This window comes from Microcaecilia unicolor, chromosome 11 (genome assembly GCF_901765095.1).
Source record: "Microcaecilia unicolor chromosome 11, aMicUni1.1, whole genome shotgun sequence".
NCBI classification, from domain to species: domain Eukaryota; kingdom Metazoa; phylum Chordata; class Amphibia; order Gymnophiona; family Siphonopidae; genus Microcaecilia; species Microcaecilia unicolor.
The window spans coordinates 42,459,128-42,483,227 of NC_044041.1; the positions used below are offsets into that span (position 1 = coordinate 42,459,128).

Consider the following 24,100-nt stretch of genomic DNA (forward strand, 5'->3'; position numbering starts at 1 on the left):
ATGATTGCTGCCACATTGTAAAGTCAAAGGTCAAGCAAGTTAACTCCACCCTCAGCTCTATCCCGAGTAAGTTTAAGACACCCTATGCACGCTCTCCATGCCCCCCAAATGAAAGAGGATATCACCCCCCAAAAGCGTCCCTCCTCTGAGCTAGTGACCCATAGGGGCATCATCTGCAGGGGGTACAGGAGTTTTGGTAGGAGGACCATTTTGACCAATGTCACCCTACCTAGGAAAGAGATTGGTTAGTCCCTCCATCGAGCACACAAGGCCTGAATTGCTTCTAGCCTTTCACTAACATTTTTCTTATACATAGTGCGAGCATCCAGGTGAAGGTAGACCCCCAAGTATTTTAAGGGTCCCGTTGCCTGGGCCAGGGGGAACTCTGACCATCGCATGACCTCGCAATTTGACGATATTGCCATGGCCTCAGACTTCTCGAAGTTGATTTTAAGACCTGAGAAGGACCTGAAAGTTTGAATGGGGTCAATTAGCACCGGGACCCCCCGGTCGCCTGTCCCAGATACAGTGACATAGTCTGCAAAAAGGTTAATTTTATATTCACATTCACGCACTACAATTCCCTGAATCTCCCCAGCCTGTCGGATTTTACTAGCCAGAGGCTCCAATGCCAAGACGAACAGCATAGGAGACAAAGGGTATCCCTGGCGCGTGCCTCTTTCCAATGCAAAGGATGGGGTTAGCTCCCTGTTTACTAATATTTGTGCTGATGGTTTACTGTACAACGCCCAAATTCCCTGCAGGAACTCACCAAATATGCCAAATTGCGGGAGGCACCAAAAAAGATAATCCCATAAGTATTTTGTCAAACGCCTTCTCAGCATCTAAGATGGCTGGAATAGCATCTCCCGGGCTCCCACCCTTGGCATGTATGACACTAAGGGCCTGTATAGTGTTAGTGGAGGCATATCTGCCTGGCACGAAACCCGACTGATCTGAGTGTTATCGAGGAGAGTACCCGACCCAAACTACAGGCCATGATGCTGGCAAATATCTTAACGTCTTGATTTAGGAGAGAGATTGGACTATAGGATCCTAACTTCTCCTTGTCTCGCCCTGGTTTAGGTAGTACTATTATGGTGGCATGTGTCATCCTCCCCACTGTCTGACCAGGATTGCAAAGCGCCTGACACATATCCTGAAAAGGCCCCACAACATGCGCTCCCAATAGTTTATAATACTCAGGCCCTAAGTGTCTGGTGCTTTTGCTAGTTTAAGCTTCTTGATAGCGGCCTGAATTTCCTTGCCCGATAGAGGTACGTTTAATGTATCTAACTGAGCCTGTGAAAGTTGAGAGAGATGCAGTGCCGAGAAGAAATTCTCCCACCTCACCCCATCACACATGCCCGAGTCATATAAAGACTTGTAAAAATCAACAAAAGTTGCCTGGATCTCCCCCTCACTGGTCAGCAACCGCCCAGATGGGGCCCTAATGCTCTTGATCATCTGCTTCGCCGGTCTATTGTGTACCAAAGTGGCCAACAGCCTCCCTGCTTTATTCCCCCACCTATGGAGTTTATGTTTGTATAATTGTATGCCTTGTGCAGCCCTTTGATTCAGGATCTGGTTAATTTGGTCTTTCAATTCCAAGAGGCTAGGATAGGGGAGGGCAGACTTATACGGGGCCGGTGATGGGAGGCGGGACTGGTGGTTGGGAGGTGGGAAATACTGCTGGACAGACTTATACGGTCTGTGCCCTGAAAAAGACAGGTACAAATCAAGGTAAGGTATACACATATGAGTTTATCGTGGGCAGACTAGATGGACCGTGCAGGTCTTTTTCTGCCGTCATCTACTATGTTAGAAGATCTTTCCGGCTCCCTCCTCTCCCTTATTAACCGCAGCCCTGTTTGTGTGTAAGCATTTGAGCAGGTCGAGAAGCTCTCCATCCCTCTTTTTGCGTGTGCGGGCAGTGTATTCTATGATTTTACCTCTCATCACCACCTTCCCTGCTTCCCAATATGTGACCGGGTCTGTGTCCCTAGGGTCATTGTCTCCCACATAGTGCTCCCATTCCTCTATCAAAAAAGCCCGAAACTCTGGTTCCAAGTAGAGCGTGGGATTCATGCGCCATCCAGCTGCCTTCCTTCCCTTCAAAAATCTTAAATCTGTCCATACCATGCTATGATCCGATACCTCCCCTGCTTCGATTTCAGCCGCGGACACTGCAGATAACAATGAGGAGGACACTAATACATAATCCAGTCGCGAATGAACATGGTGAACATGAGAGTAAAACGTATATTCTCTATTATGCCACGCATCTATCAGATCAAGTTCTTTCTGCAAGCTGTTAATCCCCTTATTTTCCATTCCTTTAGGGTGATTCTTGGGGGGGGGGGGGGGGTTGCAGTCTATCAGTGGATCCACAGTTATGTTAAAGTCTCCCCCCATGACCAGCTGATATTCCCGAAACGGTATCAGTGCTGCCGCTAGTACAGAGAAAAACTTCTGGAAGTATATGTTTGGGGCATAAACTGAGCACAATGCTACTCCTTGACCCTGCAGCATTCCCACCCACACAACAAATCTGCCCTCTGGATCCTGAACAATCTTATGTCTGATGCAGTCCAGAGTCTTGTTTATAAGTATGGTCACCCCCCTTTGCCTGTTGTTTTAGAAGGAAAAGGCCAACTTCCCCACCCAACTTTGCTTCAGCTTACCATACTCTGAGGATGTAAGATGTGTCTCCTGTACCATCAAAATATCTACCCTGAGGTGCTTGCTGTAAGCCAAAATATTTTTGCGCTTAATCGGTGAGTGAATGCCGTCTACGTTCAAGGAGGCTACGCACAAACTAGCAAAGAAAATGTCCAAAAAATCTAGCCTCTCCATACTCATTGAAGTTTCAGTTTCAATCATGGTCACTCTAGGCAGATCACCCCAGTGCCTTCTTAAGAACTGGATTCTTTGCAAGTACTCATACCTTTCACTGGTCTAGCACAAGAAATAGTGCTATCAGAGATACGTTATACAAGAACCTGAAATACCTCATGGCCACATCTCCACACATCAAATATTTTCAGATGCTTCTCTAACATTCTCGAGTGAACACCCTCTGTGCTTCCTTTCTGAGTTGCATGGGACCCATCTACATTTTATTTACAGGAAGTGATGCCTTTCATTGAGCCAATAATCCATAATTTGAGGGTAGATGCTAGGGGCCACACTGACATGTCAAGAGACCTTTGTGATCTTAAAACTTCATATGCTGTAACAGGGGTAGCCATCTCCAGTCCTCAAAAAGTCACAAACAGGTATGATTTTCAACTTCTCCACAATGGATAAGTATGCGACATAGTGGTGAATGCAAATATGCCTCTTGCTTATTCACTAGGGATAGCCTGAAAACTAGATCTGGTGGGGGCTTATGAGGACTGAAGATCATGAAAGAGCAAAGAGTGTACTAACGGAGGAAAAGGCCATAGCAGAACGACTCAATAAATTCTTTGCTTCAGTTTACGCAAGATGTAAGAGATCTACCTGTACGAGAAATGGTTTTCAAGGGTGACGATGTGGAACCTGGAAGACATACTGACCAATTAAAGAGTAGTAAATCACCTGGACTGGATGGCACCCTAGGGTACTGAAAAAACTCAAACATGAAATTGCAGATCTGCTTAGTGATCTGTAACCTGTGGTTAAAATCGTCCATAGTACCTGACAGTTAGAGAGTGGCCAATGCAAAGCCGATTTTTAAAAAGGGTTCCAATAGTGGTCCGGGAAATTACAGACTGGTAAGCCTGATGTCAATGCTGGGCAAAACAGTGGAAACTATTATAAAGAATAAAATTACAGAACACATAGATAAACATGGGACAGAGTCAGCATGGATTCAGCCAAGTGAAGTCTTGCCTCATCAACTTGCTTCATTTCTTTGAAGGCGTGAATAAACATGTTGATAAAGGTGAGCTGGTTGGTGTAGCGCATCTAAATTTTCAGAAAGCTTTTGATAAAGTCCCTCATAAGAGACTCCTGAGAAGGTTAATGAGTAATGGGATAGAAGGCAACGTTCTGTTGTGGATTAGGAATTGGTTAATGGACAGAAAAGAGAAGGTAGGGTTAAATGGCCATTTTTCTCAATGAAGGAGGGTAAATAATGGAGTGCCGCAGGGATTTGTATTGGGACTGGTGTTATGTAACATATTTATAAATGATCTGGAAATCGGAATGCCAAGTGAGGTGATTAAATTTGCAGATGACACAAAACTATTCAAAGTTGTTAAAATACATACGGACAGTGAAAAAATTGAAGAGACCTTAGGATATTGGAAGACTGGGCATCCAAATGGCAGATGAAATTTAATGTGGACAAATGCAAAGTGATGCACACTGAGAAGAACAATCCGAATCACAGTTATCTGATGATAGGGTCCACCTTGAGAGTCAGCAACCAAGGAAAAGATCTAGGTGTCAATGTAGACAATACACTGAAATCTTCTGCCAAATATGCAGAGGTGGCCAAAAAAGCACACAGGATGCTAGGAATTATTAGGAAAGAGATGGTAAATAAGACCAAGAAAACTATAATGCTTCTGTATTGCTCCATAGTGTGATCTCACCTTGAGTATTGCATTCAATTCTGGTCGCTGTATCTCAAAAAAGATACCCCGGAATTAGAAAAGGTTCAAAGAAGAGTGACCAAAATACTAAAGGGGATGGAACTCCTCTCATATGAAGAAAGGCTAAAGAGGTTAGGGCTCTTCAGCTTGGAAAACAGACAGATGAAGGGGAATATGATTGAAGTCTAGAAAATCCTGAATGGTGTAGAACGGGTAAAAGTGAATCAATTTTTCACTCTTTCAAAAAGTACAAAGACTAGGGGGCACTCGATGCTACATGGAAACATTTTTAAAACAAATAGGAGGAACTATTTTTCACTCAATGAATAGTTACGCTCTGGAACTCATTGCCAGAGGATGTGGCAACAGCGGTTAGAGTATCTGGGTTTAAAAAAAAGGTTTGGACAAGTTCCTGGAGGAAACGTCCATAGTCTGTAATTGAGATAGACATGGGGAAGCCACTGCTTGCCCTGGGATTGGTAGCATAGAATGTTGCTACTCCTTGGGATTCCGGAATCTTGCTACTCTTTAGAATTCTGGAATGTTGCTACTATTTGGGTTTCTGCCAGGTACTTGTGACCTGGATTGGCCACTGTTGGAAACAGGATACTGAGTTAGATGGACCATTGGTCTGAACCAGTATGGCTATTTGTATCTTATTATTATGTAAGATGGCCAGCTCTGTGCTATAATACCATTAGATAATTTTATCCTTAGTACGACTAAAGTGGAGCAGCAGCCTAATGGTTACAGCACTGGGCTGACAACCAGGGAAGCCTAGTCCAAATCCTGCTGCTGCTCTTTGTGATCTTAGGCAAGTCATTTACCCATCTGTTGCCTCATGTATAAATTTAGCAGTCCTTTTACTAAGGTGTGCTAATTTACTTAGCATGCGCTAAATGATAAGAAACCCATTACATTCCTATGAGTGTCTTATTTAGCATGCACTAATCATTAGAGCAAGCTAAATCTGTTAGTGCACTTTAGTAAAAGGACCCCTTAGACTGCGAGCCCTATAAGAACATGGAAATACCAGATAGCATACCAAGAGCGGGGCGGTGGGGGTGGTCCACCCCAGGTACAGGCAGCAAATGGCTGTTGGCTCTGCCGGTCCCCTGCGCCTACTGACGTTACTTCCTGTTCTGGGGCGGGGACCGGCACAGCCAACACCGTGCGTCTGCTCCGCAGACCCCCTTGCTAGAAGGAAATTTGGTGGGGTGATGCGCTAGGAGGAGGAGCATGCGGTGACCTGCTCCGGGTGGCCAACAACCTAGGAATGCCACTGGAAATACCTACCCTACTTGAGTGTAACTCACCATAAGCTACAACTGAAAAAGGTATGAACTAAATCCAAATAAATAAAAGGCATGTCAACAAAGCCTCTGGATTTCTCCAGGGTCAATATGTTCTCTCTGTCTCTGCTTTATTTACACACATATTTTATTTCTACAATTATCTTCTTCCATATGAATCAGTCATATGATTCATCATGCCATGTAATTCTAGGTTTGGGGTAAAAAAGAAACAAATCCTTCCACCCTCCCAGTCAGGGAGGGTGGTTCATAGTGATTAAAAGAAAAACGTTCTGACCCAGACACTGTTCTTTCTCTTTTTGGGATGCACTTCATTCAACATAGTAACGTGGAAGGGCATTTTTAAATAAATGTCCAAGTCAGAATTTGAACGTTTTACAAAGATGTCCAAATTCCGAAGCGGGGAGAAGGCCATTTTCAAAAAAGATGAATGTCCATCTTTTGTTTTCGAAAATACCATGGCCATCCCGCAATTTGGACATCTTTGATTTTTGGCCATTTTTGAAAAAACGACGTCCAAGTCTAAAACGTCCAAAGTCAAGCCATTGGGACGTGGGAGGAACCAGCATTTTTAGTAGACTGTTCCTCCTGACATGCCACAACAGCAATCGGGCACCCTAGGGGGGGCACTGAAGTGTACTTGATAAAATGCTCCCAGGTACACAGCTCCCTTACCTTGTGTGCTGAGACCCTCAACCCCCCCCCCCAAAAAAAAAAAACCCACTACCCCCAACTGTACACCACTACCATAGCCCTGATGGGTGAAGGGGGCACCTATATGTGGGTACAGTGGGTTTCTGGTGAGTTTTGGAGGGCTCACAGTTTCCTACACAAGTGTAACAGATAGTGGGGGTATGGGCCTAGGTCTACCTGTCTGAAGTGCACTAAACTACTCCAGAGACCTGCATGCTGCTGTCATGGACCTGAGTATGGCATCTGAGGCTGGCAAGTAATGTTCTTCAACACAATTTTTGGTGGTGGGAGGGGGCTAGTGACCACTGGGTGAGTAAGAGGAGGTCATTCCTGATTCCCTCCAGTGGTCATCTGGTCATTTGGGGCACCTTTTTATGCCTTATTCATACGAAAAACAGATCTAGCTCAAAATGTCCAAGTTTTAGTGCTAGATGTTTTTGCTTTGTTCCATTGTGGCTCAAAGACGTCCAAATCTTAGGAACGCCCAAGTCCCGCCTTGAACAGGCCCCCGATACGCCCCCCCTTGAGATTTGGACATCCTTCCAATGGACTTCTGAGAAAGACGTCCACAATGCGGTTTCAATTATACCAATTTGGATGTTTCTGTGAGATGGACGTCCAAATGCCGATTTATGTCACTTTTGGATGTCCATCTCTTACTATGATACTATCAGGCTCATTTTCGAAAGTGACGGCAGATAAAGACCTGAATGGTCCATCCAGTCTGCCCAACAGTCACATTCATTATCAATTCAAGATTTAAATCAACAATGAATATGATATTATTTACTTGATCATGGTCTTTGGGGTTTCTGGGACATAGACCATAGAAGTCCGTCCGGTTCTGTCCTTATGTTCCAACTATTCGAGTTGCTATCAAAGCCCATTCCAGCCTATCCAAATCCATCTTGTCATTTGCAGGACAAAGACTGTAAAAGTCTGCCCGGCACTGTCCTCATGTTCCAAACCACTGAAGTTTCCGTCAAAGCTCTCTCCAGCCCACCCTAAACCGGATCACCATATGTGGGACTCAGACCATCATGGTACAGAAATAACCCTCTAGTTCTCGGAGCCAGTAAAAGATCTCAGTGCTAACTAGATGTACCAGTTCGAACTGGTAAGGAAGGGAGAAAAGAAAAGGGGAAACAAATTACCTCTCCAAGATCTACCCAAGCCCTCAGCCTTGTTCCTCAAGAAAGCAACCATTTCTAAATATAATATTCAGTAATGACATAAAAGTGCACAAGAATCTTAGAGGAGGAATTGCCTTTGTGATGTAATGGATAATTCTTCAACAGTAAATGTGATTTTTCAGATCAGCGGGGTTCTTTTCACAAGTGCATATGCTAATAAGTGGTAGACTCCAGACTTAAGGAAGAGCTCATGGAACCAGTGCTATTTAACATATTTATAAATGATCTGGAAATTGGAATGGCGAGTGAGGCGATTAAACTTGCAGATGGCACAAAACTATTCAAACTTGTCAAAACATATATGGATTGTGAAAAAAAAGTCAGGAAGACCTTAGGAAACTGGACGACTGGGCATCCTAATGGCAGATGAAATTTAATGTGGATAAATGCAAAATGATGCACATTGGGAAGAGATGGCTGAAGGGGATTTGAGGTCTACAAAATCCTGAGTGGAGTAGAACGGGTAAAAATGAATAAACACTTTTTCAAAAAGTACAAAGACCAGGAGACACTCAATGAAATTATATGGAAATATCACTCAAAGGACAGTTAAGATATGGAACTCGTTGCCAAAGGATGTGGTAACAGCAGTTAGTGTATCTGGTTTAGAAAAGATTTGGACAAGTTCCTGGAGGAAAAGTCCATAGTCTGTTATTGAGATGGACATGGGGGAAGCCGCTACTTGCCCCAAGATTGGTAGCTTTACCTCCGCATGCCTCCAAAACCAAGGCATCTTCCTTCATCTACGTTTTTTCCAGTCACCAAATATTATTAATGTAAATGCATCCCTGTTCTAGGAAGGAGTAAACTGGAAGCGACTTTTCTACCAGGATTTGCTAATTACTTCCATGTGACTGATCAGGGTCAGAGACAGGATGCTGGGATTGATGGACCATTAAACTGACTAAGCATGGGATTTATTGTGTTTAAATACCTAAATAAAGGAAAAGCAGTCAACTGTAGAGATCTTTTGTCCTATCTAGAAGAAAGTACACACAGAAGTAGAGGCTGGCCAAAAGATAATCCACCACAGGAAATGTTGCTTAAAGACACTTTATTGACAGCACCCGTTTAGGAACCCGACACGGTCTGTGTTTCGGCAGGGCAAACTGCCTTCATCTGGGGTCACAATCAAACTCTCTAAAAGCAAAGCAAGATATAGAAAAGTGCTGGTGCGCAAATGCTCATGAGACACAGAAAAAGCAAAGCGAACATGCAGTGCTAATAAAAACAGTGCAGCCTGGAAACTACGAGCTGCTTCTAGGCTGCACTGTTTTATTAGCACTGCATGATTGCTTTGCTTGTCTTGTGGTGGATGGTCTTTTGGCCAGCCTCTACTTCTTCTTCTGTGTGTGCTGACTTTGTAGAGGGTTTTCCTGTTTTGCTGTGCCTGCTATCTAGAAGAAAGCCACAAAACTCATACCCGCTGCTGTCCTCTCCTCCAACATGGGCTAACTTCCACAGCCCTCACCTTCACCGTCTCATCGAATCTGAATCAAGTGAATAGGTGGACTAGAATTAAATAAATTAAAACTGATCCAATTTAGCAACATACATCAAGAATATACGAGTGTGGCCCTGGTTCAGCAAGTACTCAGCTTGTTCCAGTTCTTCTTTTCATTAGGCAAGTCATGCCCTGAACCATCCAACTCTGACTGGGTCGTAAAAAGAAGAAGCGGTGTTTAGAATAACGCACCAGCTTCTGTTATGGAGTTCAGGATTTTCTGAGACGGGTCTCCTTGGTGCATACGATAACTAACTGGTAAATACAAAATAGGCCAGGTATACTCCCTGGAGCCCACCAAATTTCCACAGGGGTTCTTTACTTCCAGCAGGCATTGGAGACAGCGGAATTGCACCTGTCTCCAAAACACAATGTATATATATATGCATGCATTGTAAACCGTCAACATGCATGCATGCATGGATGCAAATATACATTGTAAACTGTATAGAAGAAATGGTATATAAAAATACATACATAACAAAATAAAAACTACATGCACACAAGCTTTAATGTTTAAAAGTACGACATTGAATTATGCATTTTTACAGAATTATTCTGGAATGGATGGTGTTAGGCTGATCATGATTCCTCAGCTCAATTTATCAAAATCTCAGGGTGATCCCAAGGGTCTGAAAGTGAATGGAGAAGGGTGCAAGGCTGGAGGTTCACCTAGAGTGCCTAAAACCCTTGGCTCTGGCCCTGTGTTTGCAGGGGAGGAGGGCAGCGTGTGAGGGGATGTTTTAGGGATGTGTCTGTGAAGTTATTTATTTATTAATTTATGTGTTTGTTTTTATATACCATGGTTTACAGAAAAACATTATTCCACACAAATACGAGGAAACAATACAAACCTACGGCCCCTTTTAATAAGCTGTGTAAGCATCCACGCGTGCCAAAATGGACTTACCACGTGGCGATTTCATTTTTTTGTCGCATGCCCGCTACGTGCGTCTGGAAAATATTTTTTATTTTCTGGCACGCATAGCGGAGGCGCGCGCCAAGTGGCATCTGACGCACGTAGGTCATTAACGCTCAAATTCTTTACTACTAGGTCTATGGCTGGCGGTAAGGTCTGATACCCAAAATGGACGCTGGACGCGCGGCAATTTTGCCGCACATCCATTTTCGGGGGATGGGGGGAAGAGGCCTTTTTTAAAGGCGCATTGAAAAATAATTCTGCGTGCGCCCAAAACCCACGCCTACACTACCGCAGGCCACTTTTTACCGTGTCTTTGTAAAAGGACCCCCTAGTCTGTCCCTTATTCATATTTATGCCACAACCCCAACCCAACCCCCATCCCTAACAACCATCCCACAGACCAAGGACCCTGTTTACTAAGCCGCGTTATAGGCGTGTTAGCATCTTTAACGCACGTTAACCATACACACGCCTACAACATCCCTATAGGCGCTTACACGGTTATTGCATGCGCTAATTCTAAGCACGTTAACAACGCTAATGCGCCTTAGTAAACAGGATCCCAAGTGAAATAACCAGGCTTTCCAGCGTTTACAAAAACGTAGGGTATCAGTGATTTCCCTTAACCTTTTAGTAAATTTCTTCCACTAAACAGGGTCCATTCAGGAAAGGCACACTTCCACATCTCACTCAGTATTACACCCTCTGATCTTTCCAACATACCCTTTCAATTTGAACATATTTTTTCACGGAGAGGGTGGTGGATGCTTGGAATGCCCTCCCGCGGGAGGTGGTGGAGATGAAAACGGTAACGGAATTCAAACATGCGTGGGATATGCATAAAGGAATCCTGTGCAGCAGGAATGGATCCTCAGAAGCTTAGCTGAAATTGGGTGGCGGAGCAGATGGGGGGAAGAGGGGTTGGTGGTTGGGAGGCTAGGATAGGGGAGGGCAAATTTATACGGTCTGTACCAGAGCCGGTGATGGGAGACGGGACTGGTGGTTGGGAGGCGGGGAAATACTGCTGGGCAGACTTATACGGTCTGTGCCCTGAAAAAGACAGGTACAAATTCAAGATATGAGTTTATCTTGGGCAGACTAGATGGACCACGCAGGTCTTTTTCTGCCGTCATCTACTATGTTACTATGTTGTAAAAAGCTCTAAACGGTTTATACTACCCAACAGAAGCTACCAGTGTCTCTGAAGCCAATCCTTGCAAAATCTTAAAGACTAAAATTGAAATCTTCAAATCAATTCTTTGCTCTGTAGGCAGCCAGTGCAGTTTCCTTAAAACAGGAAGAATATGTTCATTTTAATTTTAGATCTGTAATCTTTAGTGCTATTCTAAAAATTAACTGTGTGAAGATATTTTTTATGTTAGGAGGATGTGAAGGTGTGGTGGGGAGGGGAATGTGTTTATGAAAAGGGTTCTCTATGTAGGAAGAGAGTATGTGGGGGGGAGGGGATGGGATGGTGTTTGGGTGGGTGAGTAGGTGTGAAGATGCCCCAACATTTCTCATGTGTCAGTCTTCATCTGCCTTTGCATGGAAATATGTGTAACTGTTATTTATTTTATTTTTGACATTTTTACCCCACATTAGCCCAAGAGTGACTCAAGTTCAATGTGGCTTGCATAACAATTAAATGAATGATACATATTAAAAAATTACAAAAACAGATATTTGAAATCTTTTTATTAAATGTAATAATAAACACAATGCAAAAGATAAAGATGAAAAAAAGATTATATAGTAACCGCCCACCCCACTCCCTATCCCGCCCAACTCTCCCTCTCCCCCCTTCTACATCTCTCTTCATGTAAACAGAACACTGTCGCTAGAGAATAACAATAGCAGTGATTACATATTGAACAAATGCCCTTTTGCGGCAGGAGTAAGGGTCGTCCAAAAGGGAGACCATCTGCGTTGAAAGAGTAGGGCTTTAGTAGATGCTTCGTTATCCACTTCCAATCTTTCTAATCTCATCAAAAGTAACATTTGGCCCCGCCATTGCTGAATTGATGGGGTGTGACTGGAGAGACACTCGGATAGTAATACTTTCTTGGCTATAATGACGGTTCATAATACAAAGTCCCGAAATTCTGGAGGCACTGGTGGACCCAGGCGGAGGTGTACATAAACAGATTATAAAGTACAATAAATAATGCTATAACATTGGCTTTGTAAAACAAATAAAAAACATATGTGGAGAATTAACCTGGGTGCAACTGTTCTTAAGGGTAGATGGATAGAGAAGAAGATTACCTAGAGGGATCATCATGATATTGAACAGAATGGGAGACAGAGGAGACCCTTCAGGTACTTCACAATCAGGAGACCATGTTGAAGAAGTTGCACCCGATTGTTTGACGTGATATGATCTGCACTTTAGAAAGCCAGAGAACCATTTCAGGACAGCTCCACAGATTATGTGACCAGCTTCAGGATTTTGATACTACATAAGGTATTCTGCATCAGCATCAATGTGGCTTTCGTAGGGACATTATAATATCCCTATGATGCTCTTACTCTCAGATATTGATGAGATTTTGGTTAGAGGGGGGCAGGAGGCAAGGAGCGCATGCCTGGGAAGGAGATAATGGGGTCAGGCTTGGGAGGCAGCATTTTATGAAGGGCAACGGGAGTAAAAAGCAGCCTCTGGTGAATTTCACCAGATGTCAACTAGTAATAATATAATTTAATAATATATTTATTTGTTTGTCTTTTCAATTTGACAGAATGTGCAAGGCAGATTACAACAAAATAAAACACCATTTAATAACATATGCATCTATTAATACATATAGGCAGGGCTTTTTTTGAGGGGGTACTTGGGGGTACTGAGTACCGGCACCTTTTTCACTGTCTGCTAAACTTGACCCATGGTTCTCGTATTTTAATGAAAGAGCTCAGGTTCTACATACAAATTCTGCCTTGTCATAGATTCTATGACTGGTTGCAGGGGTCCTGGCTATTGTAGGGTGGGTCCCTCAATGATCACTCCACCCCTGAAGGGTGGCCTGGCATTTGAGTACCGGCACCTTTTCTGCTAGACAAAATGCACTGCATATAGGTATACAAAAAATATAACCAAATAAAATAAATCATTAATATCATATTAGGAAAACTCAAGATTGTTCCTAGAAAGCTTCTGTTTCGGTTAGGGTGACAAGAGAAGGCACTCTAAAACAAACACTATGACAAAAGATAGAACAGAGAGTAACAATTACTATCAAACACCTGACAGCTACATTAAAATAGATAGTCCTACTAGGGTGGGGAGGAGGGAAAAAAGGTGGGGAACTGGGCATCTTTCTTGTGAATTTCATGTCCCAAGGTATGGGTGTAAAAAACACAACCTTCCTTGTGGATTGTTTTGCTAGAAGGAGCGAATGAGTATGGGAGAAAATGGAAAACGTGTAAAGAATGTATCTTTTGATGGATTATTACATTTCTTCTGGTTATTTTGTTTAATAATTTTCCAAGTTGTATGTTAATGCTTTGACAATAAATAATAAAAATATATAGGCAAAAATGTAAAAATTATATATGGTCCTAATATATCAATCATCAAAACCAGAGTAACAAATTCACAGTTCATCACACTGCCATCTCGATGTTCAAATGAATTCATACAATGACAGCGGGAAGAGAACACTGCCAGGCCTACATGAAGAAAACCCATAGCGCCTTCTGACGTTAATCAAACCGAGTTTCTTTCAAAGGAGGTTCTGAGCTTGGTTCAGGACCACAAGAAGAAAACAATCTTTGGCACCGACTAAACGATACCACACACAGTTCTTGACACAACTGGAAGCAATGTGATGGGGCTTGGATACTCAACCAAATGTTTCTCCTCTGCTCCTAGTGTTGCCCCACACCCTTAAGCAAAGAAGAGCCATATTAACAAGGCAAAGTGGGTGCAGCTAAACTGACCTGCGCCCAGCATGAAGCCCTTCTTCGTAGGAAATCTCTTCATTAGAAAAATTGATGGCAAGGAGGGATTGACAATTGTGTTAAAAAGCAGAAATAAAGCATTGAGGGGGTGTTTTACTAAAGCTTAGCTGGAGTTATATGAAGCAGGAGCCATTTTATTCCTATTGGCCCTGCTGCGAGCTAAGCTTTAGTAAAAGACCCACTAAAGGAACAAGGTTTACATGTTGGGATCTTGCCAGGAATTTGTGACCTGGATTGGCCACTGTTGGAAACAGGATGCTGGGCTTGATGGACCTTTGGTCTGTCCCAGTATGGCAATACTTATGTACTTAAGTCATACCTGATGGGTTATTTTCTCAAAAAGACAAATTTGAATTCTAACCAATGTTTTCGAAAATACAAGCTGTAGGGCACTTAGCATCCCACATCTTATTTATAGCTTTGGAAGACTGACTAGATGACATTCCACCAAGAAAATGACTCTACGGCCCTTTCAGACACAGTAGATTAAATATCAGTAGGCATTAATATATTGTGTGTCAGGACTCAAGCTTTCATTCCTATGGGTGGTTTTGACACCATAACCTTTGCCCGAACATACAGTACAGCACACAGGAACCAGTAACCACTCATGTGTACAAAAGAAACCATTTCACACTGCTTGTTCTTCCCTTTAACTCTTTGGAGCTGTCCGAGACCGAAGCATTCAAAGGACAGTTCTATAATCTAGGTGCCCGAATTACACACCCATTGCACGCATAGATACATAGAATACTAACATTTTGGTGTTTAAACCTATTGAACACTAGCACATGCCCTTGTGTATTCTATAGATTTAGCACAAAATCTATAGAATACCAGCACTTATGCTTGTAAATGTATACATTAGCACTTGCACGTGTAAAACCAGGGCTTTTTTTTTTAGGGGGTACTGAGTACCAGCACCTTTTCCATTGTCTGCTAAAACTGACCCATGGTCCCCAAGTTTTAATGAAACTCTGCCTTGTTACAGATTCTGTGACTGGTTGCAGGGGGCATGTCTATTGTGAGGTGGGTCTCTCAGTGATCACTCCAACCCTGAAGGGTGGCCTGGCATTTGAGTACCGGCACCTTTTTTGCTAGAAAAAAACGCACTGTGTAAAGCTATAGAATACTAGCACCGAAGTATGTAAATGTATAGAACACTAGCACCTGCACGTGTAAATGCACAGAACACTAGCATTTGCGAGTGTGAATCTATAGAATACTAGCACCTATGTGTGTAAATGTATAGAACAGCACTTACGCATAAATCTATAGAATACTAGCACTGAAGTGTGTAAATATATAGAACACTAGCAACTGTATATCTGAATGTATAAAACACTACTACCTGCATGTGTAAAGCTATAGAACACTAGCACTTACATGTGTGAAATTATATAACACTAGCACTTCTGCATTATGCATGTAACTGTATAGAAAACTAGCACTTGCATGTGTAAGCCATAGCCTTACAAAACTACCTCACCAACACACCCAATTATTACAGTCCACCTTATATCCTGCCTAACACCTTCCTTCTCTCGTCCCTCACCTAATCTTTGTACATCACTAATTGCGTCATAGTAACATAGTAGATGACGGCAGAAAAAGACCTGCACGGTCCATCCAGTCTGCCCAACAAGATAACTCATATTTGCTGCTTTTTGTGTATACCCTACTTTGATTTGTACCTGTGCTCTTCAGGGCACAGACCGTATAAGTCTGCCCAGCACTATCCCCGCCTCCCAACCACTATCCCCGCCTCCCAACCACTATCCCCGCCTCCCAACCACCGGCTCTGGCACAGGCACAGACCATATAAGTCTCCCCACCACTATCCTCACCTCCCCACCACCAGCCCTGCCTCCCAACCACCGGCTCTGCCACAGACCGTACAAGTCTGCCCAGCCCTATCCCCGCCTCCCAACCACCAGTCCCGCTTCCCACCACCGGCTCTGGCACAGACCGTATAAGTCTGCCCAGCCCTATCCCCGCCTCCCAACCACCAGCCCCGCCTCCTGATCTTGACTAAGCTGATATCATGGAATGACTATGTCATAACCAAACTCTGTATGCCACATTGAGCCTGCAAATAGGTGGGAAAATGTGGGATACAAATGCAATAAATAAATAAATAAATCTATAGAAAACTAGTACTTCTGCATGTAACTGTACAGAACACTAGCAGTTACACGTGTAAATCTATAGATATTATCTAGAACACTAGCACTTACGCATATAAATCTATAGTATACTAGCAGTAGGTAAGTTAACAGTGATTCAAAGGCAGAACCCATGTTTAGAAACTGTATGTTAGCCCACTAGGGAGGGACAACGACTTGCATATATGTAAACCGCTTTGGTTGTACCACAAAAAGGCAGCATATCAAAATCTGTGACCCTGAACCCTGTAAATGTATAGAACACTAGCACTTATGTGTGTAACTGTATAGAAAACTAACACTGACACAGATAGATATATAGAACACCAGTACTGACACATGTAAATCTATAAACACCAGCAGTGAAATGTGTACATCTATAGAAATGTATAGAAAGCTAGCACTTGCACATGTAAGTCTATAGAATAAGATCACTGAAGAATGTAAATGTATAGAACAATAGCAATTGTGCATGTAAATGTGCAGAACACTAGCAGTTACATATGCGAATGTGTAGAACACTAGTACTTAACGTGTGTAAATCTAAGGAACACTAGCACCAGTGCATGAATCTATAGAATAGCACTTATGCGTGTAAATGTATAGACCATAGCACTTGCGTGTGTAACTGTACAGAAAACTAGCACTTCTGGGTGCAACCGTATAGAAAACAAGCACTGACACGTGTAAATCCATAGAACATTAGCAGTTACACATATAAATCTATAGAAATGTACAGAACACTAGCACAAGTAAATCCACAGAATGCTAGCAGGTATTAGCAGTAGGGAAGTTAACAGTGATTCAAAGGCAGAACCCATATTTGGAAATTGTATATTAGCTCACTAGGGACAGAGAAAGTACCTGCATATAATATATGTAAACCGCTTTGGTTGTACCACAGAAAGGCAGTATATCAAAATCTGTGATCCTGAACCACTACAGCATATTAGCACTTATGCATGTAAATATATAGGATAGTAGTGTTCTATACATTTGCACATTTAAGTGCTATCAGTTACCCGTGCAGGTCTTTTTCTGCCGTCATCTACTATGTATGTTATGTATGTTACGTGTAAATCGATAGAAAAATGTACAGAACACTAGCACTTATGTGTGTAAATCTCTCTCTCCTTCTCTGCTCATACTAGCCGTTGAGTCCATTAAAACGGGCTAGTGGGTCACTGCTGCCCCCTCCCCCCCCCCCCCGAGTTTGCCGCTGCCGGTACCCCCCCCCTGAGTCGCTCTCTGAACAAATCTCTTTTGACGCCCCCCTTCTCCTCCACCACTAACTCCAGACTTCGTTCCTTTTATCCTGCGGCAACTTATGCCTGGAACCATCTTCCCGAACCCATACGTCTAGCTCCATCTCTACCTGTTTTTAAATCTATGCTGAAAGCTCACCTTTTCACTACTGCCTTTGGCTCCTAACCACTACTCATTTGCCCTTCTCCCCCCTGTTCCTCTTTACCCTGTAATTCCCTTTCCCGTAATGTCTTGTCTGTCTGTTTTATCTAGATTGTAAGCTCTTTGAGCAGGGACTGTCTCTCTATGTCAGGTGTTCAGCGCTGCGTGCGTCTGGTAGCGCTATATAAATGCTATTAGTAGTAGTAGGTATTATCAGTAGGTAACCTAACAGTGATTCAAAGGCAGAACAACATTAGGGACAGAGAACAACATTGGTTGTACCACAGAAAGACGATATATCAAAATCTGTGACCCTGAACCCTGTAAATGTATAGAACACTAACACTGATGTACAATTCTGGAGAGATCACACCTTCAAAATAGGATAGAGTTGGGCAAGAGGGTGGTTACTAGTGTAGGGGACAGACTTAAAGATCTCAATATGCATACTTTGGAAGAAAGGCAGGAGAGGGGAGATACGAGAGAGACATTTAAATACCCATGTGGCATAAATGCACAGAAGGAGAGTCTCTTTCAATTCAAAGGAAGCTCTGGTACGAGGAAGCATAGGATGAAGGTGAAAGGGGATAGACTCAGAAGTAACCTGAAGAAATACTTCTTTGTGGAATGGCCTCAGGTGGAAGTGGTGGAGATCTGAATTCAAGAGAGCTTGGGACAAGTACAGAGGATCTCTAAGGGAGTGATAAGAGTGTAGATGGCATGCATGGGCAGACTGGACAGGTCAAATGGTCTTTGCCTATATTTTCCTCCGCTTCTATGTCACTTATGCCATCATAGAGTTGACCCAAATGATCGCACCCAAATGCCAGAGATACGCACATAAACTTATAGTATTCTATAAATTACACAAGTGTGCGTCTTGCCCAGACTCCACCCCTTTGTATACCTACCTTTAAAATATCTGCTAGGTAAGATATGGGTATATTTAGGAAAATAGCACTTAGGTGGAATTTTGGCATTTATGCACTTACATATGCATATATATATGCCATTATTCTAATAACCGACATGCGGGGTGGGCATGTAAATGCATCGAATTACCCCCTCAATTCAAGGATCAGATGAAAGACTTCCCAGGTAAGAAACATCTGAAACTCCTCTTCCTGATGACAGCAGAAGGCTTGAGGAAACATTTTGGAAATGCAGATCAGAAGACAAATTTCATAACCAGCCCAAATTACAAAAAAGCAATTTCTCCTTGACACAAATTACCATTTTTCCATCAGCTCAAGTAAAATCCTGATTATTTTACATAATAACAATAAATGATAGGAAATTGCCTTTTTTTTTTTTGTTACGGACAGGAAACGTGGCAAAAAATATTTAACAAGTTCAGAGTGAAAATGAAAAGTACATTTCAAAATTCGACAGCTAAGAGATGAGTAGTCAGGCTGCTGGAAGCGACCCAGGGCCCATGTGCTTCCTCCATACCACAAAAGGGTAAAGTACCTGTCAGAGTCACACACACACCACTTGATGCTCAGCTCGCCCAACCCCAGCATGGGGAAAGATAAATGAAAGCAAAACAGATAAGCACCTTCCGCTGTGCCGCACATCCAAGTTCCACAACCTCTATTTTTTTTTTTTACTTTAAATAGCATTTAAGACACTAATCCACTTTTCTCTGTTGCCAAAACATATGCTCTTTTTATCAGATCATTTCTTGTACACATCTTACAACTAATGCCTTGGAACCCTCAGCAACTAAGGAAAGGTATTAACAACATTATACCAGCCTATCTGTGCGCAAGAGTGGCTAGGCATATGCTGCGAGAGAGCAGCTTATTTTGGTTTAAAGAAAATCCCTCCATCCTCACCCCAACGTTCAGACGGCAGTTCTCAATGTTTTTTTCTAATAACAGCTGCCACTGGCAATAATATCTGGATATTCAGTGGCTTATCCAGATAGCAGCTGCCACTGAATATCTAGATAATGCGGTATCCAGCAGCAGCAATAACTCAGCCACTATCCAATCAGCTTATCTTCAATGCGGCTTACATGGGGCAATGGAGGGTTAGGTGACTTGCCCAGAGTTACAAGGAGCTGCCTGTGCCTGAAGTGGGAATTGAACTCAGTTCCCCAGGGCCAAAGTCCACCACCCTAACCACTAGGCCACTCCTCCACTCCATTTAGGACAGCATTTTTACGTTCCTAAGTTATCCACATAGTTCTCTGGAAAGCAGTACAGAAAATCGCAGCTACCCAGATAACTTTGGTCTCTGCTTCAACTCTGCCCCAAGACTGCTCTGGAACTATCCAGGTAGTGCCACAGAAGTCAGTGAAGATATTCAGCAGCAGTATCTGGTTACAACCATGGCAATCTGTAAAGATATTTAGAGGTACTATCCGGATAATGCAGTGGCAGTCTGTAAAGATATTCAGCGGTACTATCCGGATAATGCAGTGGCAGTCTGTAAAGATATTCAGTGGTATTATCCGGATAATGCAGTGGCAGTCTGTAAAGATATTCAGCAGTACTATCCGGATAGTGCCACAGAAGTCTATAAAGATATTCAGCGGTACTATCCGGATAATGTTGTGGCAGTCTGTAAAGATATTCAGTGGTATTATCCGGATAATGCAGTGGCAGTCTGTAAAGATATTCAGTGGTACTATCCGGATAATGCAGTGGCAGTCTGTAAAGATATTCAGTGGTATTATCCGGATAATGCAGTGGCAGTCTGTAAAGATATTCAGCAGTACTATCCGGATAGTGCCACAGAAGTCTATAAAGATATTCAGCGGTACTATCCGGATAATGTTGTGGCAGTCTGTAAAGTTATTCGGCAGTACTATCCGGATAGTGCCACAGAAGTCTATAAAGATATTCAGCGGTACTATCCGGATAATGTTGTGGCAGTCTGTAAAGTTATTCGGCAGTACTATCCGGATAGTGCCACAGAAGTCTATAAAGATATTCAGCGGTACTATCCGGATAATGCAGTGGCAGTCTGTAAAGATATTCAGCGGTACTATCCGGATAGTGCCACAGAAGTCTATAAAGATATTCAGCGGTACTATCCGGATAATGCAGTGGCAGTCTGTAAAGATATTCTGCAGTACCATCCAGATAGTGTCACTGAATATCTTTCCCAGTGACATTTATCTGGGTAGCAGGTACTACTTTCTGAATAAATGCTTTCAAATATGAATGCCACCATTTTTTCATTCTGCCCTAGAAAAGAATGCATTAAATGTTATGTGTATTTCAATAGCCTTCATTCCCATTGTCTTTAAAATAACATCTGACTATCTGTATGCATGTGTGTATCCAAGTGCATGTGAGACAATAACTTTTCATGTGTGTAATTGTGTGTGCTGTCAGCTTGTATGTGATCATTTGCATGATATGGAATGTGAAGTGTGCAGTATTCCTTGCATATCATTCTACATATGTGATATATAATGCATAGTGGGATTCCATGTACGTGATACAAAATATGTGGCATGCAAAACTTCCTGCATGTAAATCTGTGATTCTGAATGCACGGCACGCAAGCCTGTGTGTGTATTTTTCTGTTTCCATAGTCTATAAATGTGTGTGTGTGACATGCAAGATATTGTGTCTATGAATGTGTGCATGTGGCACGTTACACATGAAATAAAGCATGCATGATGTATAAGATTCCATGTCTGTGACTCCATTCTTTGGAATGGAATGTGTCAGACACTTGTGTACATGCCATATGGAATCTGTCATGTGAGCCTATGAGAAATTCTGTTTATGCAATACAGAATTTGTGGCATGATTCCATCTCCATGTGATATTGAATATGTGGTACGCAGGATTCAATGCATAAGATTCCATGTACCCATGATACAGAACATGTGTCATGCAAGATTCTGCATGTAAGATAATGTTCATTCAATACAGAATGCGTGATGTGTGAATCTCATCAGTGTGCAATAAGGAACGTGTGGGTTGCAAGATTCCACGTGCATGTGATACTGAACAAGTGCTATGCGAGATCGATTTTATGTGTGGGTAAGATCCCACATGTGAGATTCCTAATGAGTAGCACACATTTATTTCTCCCCTGCCACACACGTTCCGCACTGTGTGCACCTCTTCAGTAGGCCTGCGTGGTGGAGGCAGAAAAGCGGTGGATCTGCCACGGCTGGCGGATACTGCTAAGGACGAGTTCCAACTCGTATCAGTGCCAAGTCTCTCTCTTCGTTCATGCAGGCTGCCCCCTGGTAGAACTGTTAACAGTCCCCTGGAGCCCCCTCTCTTCCCTCGATCACACATTACACTGGGTCTCTTAACATAGAAAGTAAACGAAAAATGAGGCAACGTGATAACGAGATTGAGGACACAGAGAACTTGACTGCTAGCAAAAGCAGGACTTTCTGGTTCACAGCATGAGTTAGGCAGGCAGCAGAGCTGCTGATCCTGGAAATCACACCCAGGGATCTAGTTTTAAGACTTCAGTCTAGACAGGATGAGCCCGATCGCTTTTATTTTCCGTCCCAGCAGCACCCTGGTGGGTCCGCTGTACATAATCTCTCTAATTAACCCCCACCTCTGTAAACCACCAACCATGAACCCCCCCCCCCCCCTCCCTTACCCAGCACAACGGATCCTTCCAAATCCCAAACCTAAGTGCAGAAACCTAGCCCAACAGCTGCAACCCCTCCGAGCCCTAAACAAACACAGCGAGACACGACAGCATTGATCTTCTGTATTATTTTCCTTGCCCAGAGACATCACCACACACAATCGGGGGGGGGGGAGGCCACCGGCATTTTCCTTACCTCTAAAAAAAGAAGCTGTCTTCCCATCGGGGCTGATTTTTCATCTGAAGCCAACATTTGAAAACCCTTAAAGTGCAGGGAGGACGGCAAACCAAGTGCAGAAAAGCCAAAGATATCCCCAAATGGTTCCCCCCCACCCCAGTTCCGGCGACGGTGACGGGCGGATGGCCGGTCCCGAACGGTGCAGCGGTGTTGTCTGTTCTGTAATCCGGAGGCTGGTGTCGGTTCCACCCCTGGGTTTTCTGTGCTCTCCTTTCCAAAGATGTCTGTCGCGGGGGCTCTGTCTCTCCTCTTTGAGCCTTTTGCAAATGAGCAAGTTTGTGATCATGCTTCGCTTTCCCCCCCTCGCCCTCCCCCCCCCTGTCTTTGCTGCTTCTCTGTGATTCTGAAAGAGATTGATGGCACGGATCCAGCTCCCAGCAAGACTTACACCAAACAAATCCGCTTTCACATCGCTGCTCGGGCTTCTTAAAGGGACCGCCGCACCCAGCTAGCAGAGTTTGCAAGACCTGAAAATGACATTTGTTTGGGGGGGGGGGGGGGAGAGAGGATACAATGTGAAGGGGAGGCAGACACTCGTGCCTTCTGATGTCACTTGCAACATCACCCGCTATAAAACCTCTCACTGCCTTTGCTCCTACCACAGTCTACTGGATGGAAAGTACATACAAAGGCTAACTTTATAATAGGTAGGCTAGGTTTGGAGGGTAAGAAGGCCCCAGGTTTTAGCTTATTTTTTTTTAAGACAGATAGGTGCTTATGGGGCTCATTTTCAAAGCGCTTAGACTTACAACGTTCCATAGGTTGCTATCTAACTTTATAAGTGCTTTGAAAATATGGCGCTATGTGTCTTTATAACGTATTTTCTAAAGAACTCTGCCCCATAGGTTATGAAAAGTGTGTATCTCTTCTTTATGCGCATAATTCCTCTGGTATATAAAAGCTCTTTTATGTGCACAAAAGGGACTCCATCAGCAAAAAATCCTTGTAAAATTATCCCCATACTGTTCCCCAGACACACACACACACACACACACAAATATTCATAAAAATAGAATGTTAAGCTATTATATACTAGAGAAATTTCTATTTACCCATACTAGATCCTCACTTTGAAAAATTGGGTTGGTTTTATTTTGGGTGATGTATGACCCCTTCTCATCTAACACGCCTGTTTTTTTTACAGGCCCCCACTCAAGTTGTCAAGAAACCGTACGTGTCCAAGCTCCAGGATATGTGAAAACGAAGATCTTCATTTTATGAATTTATATTGCACGATATTTGCAAGTCCAGAAAAGCGCTGGCCGTTGACCTTGATGGGGGGGGGGGGGATTTCCATTAAAGATGGCAAATGGTAAATGTGGCAGTTTCCCTCACAATCGCACCCAAAGCTTGGATTCAACGCCATGAGTCTTCACTCACAACCACTGAGGTATTCTTCCCCCTATTTCATGTGCCCTGACAACTATATTATAATGACAGTCCTGGGTTGGTAGCCATGCACCAGGGCTCCTTTTGGAACCTTGCAAACATGGATTCTAAATCTAGCCACAAGGTGTCACCATTGTGCAATGACTATGCCTCCC

At 43.1% G+C, this 24,100-nt stretch overlaps 1 protein-coding gene across 1 annotated transcript in view; it reads right to left on the reverse strand.

The window, feature by feature from the left end:
* Positions 1-22,797, reverse strand: part of LOC115479673 (nuclear receptor corepressor 2-like) — a 667,653-nt gene extending 644,856 nt beyond the window's left edge. The window contains exon 1 of the mRNA XM_030217748.1: positions 22,515-22,797. The gene's annotated coding sequence lies outside the window, so the exon portion shown is untranslated. The remainder of the gene's footprint in view (positions 1-22,514) is intronic.
* Positions 22,798-24,100: the final 1,303 nt, after the last annotated feature.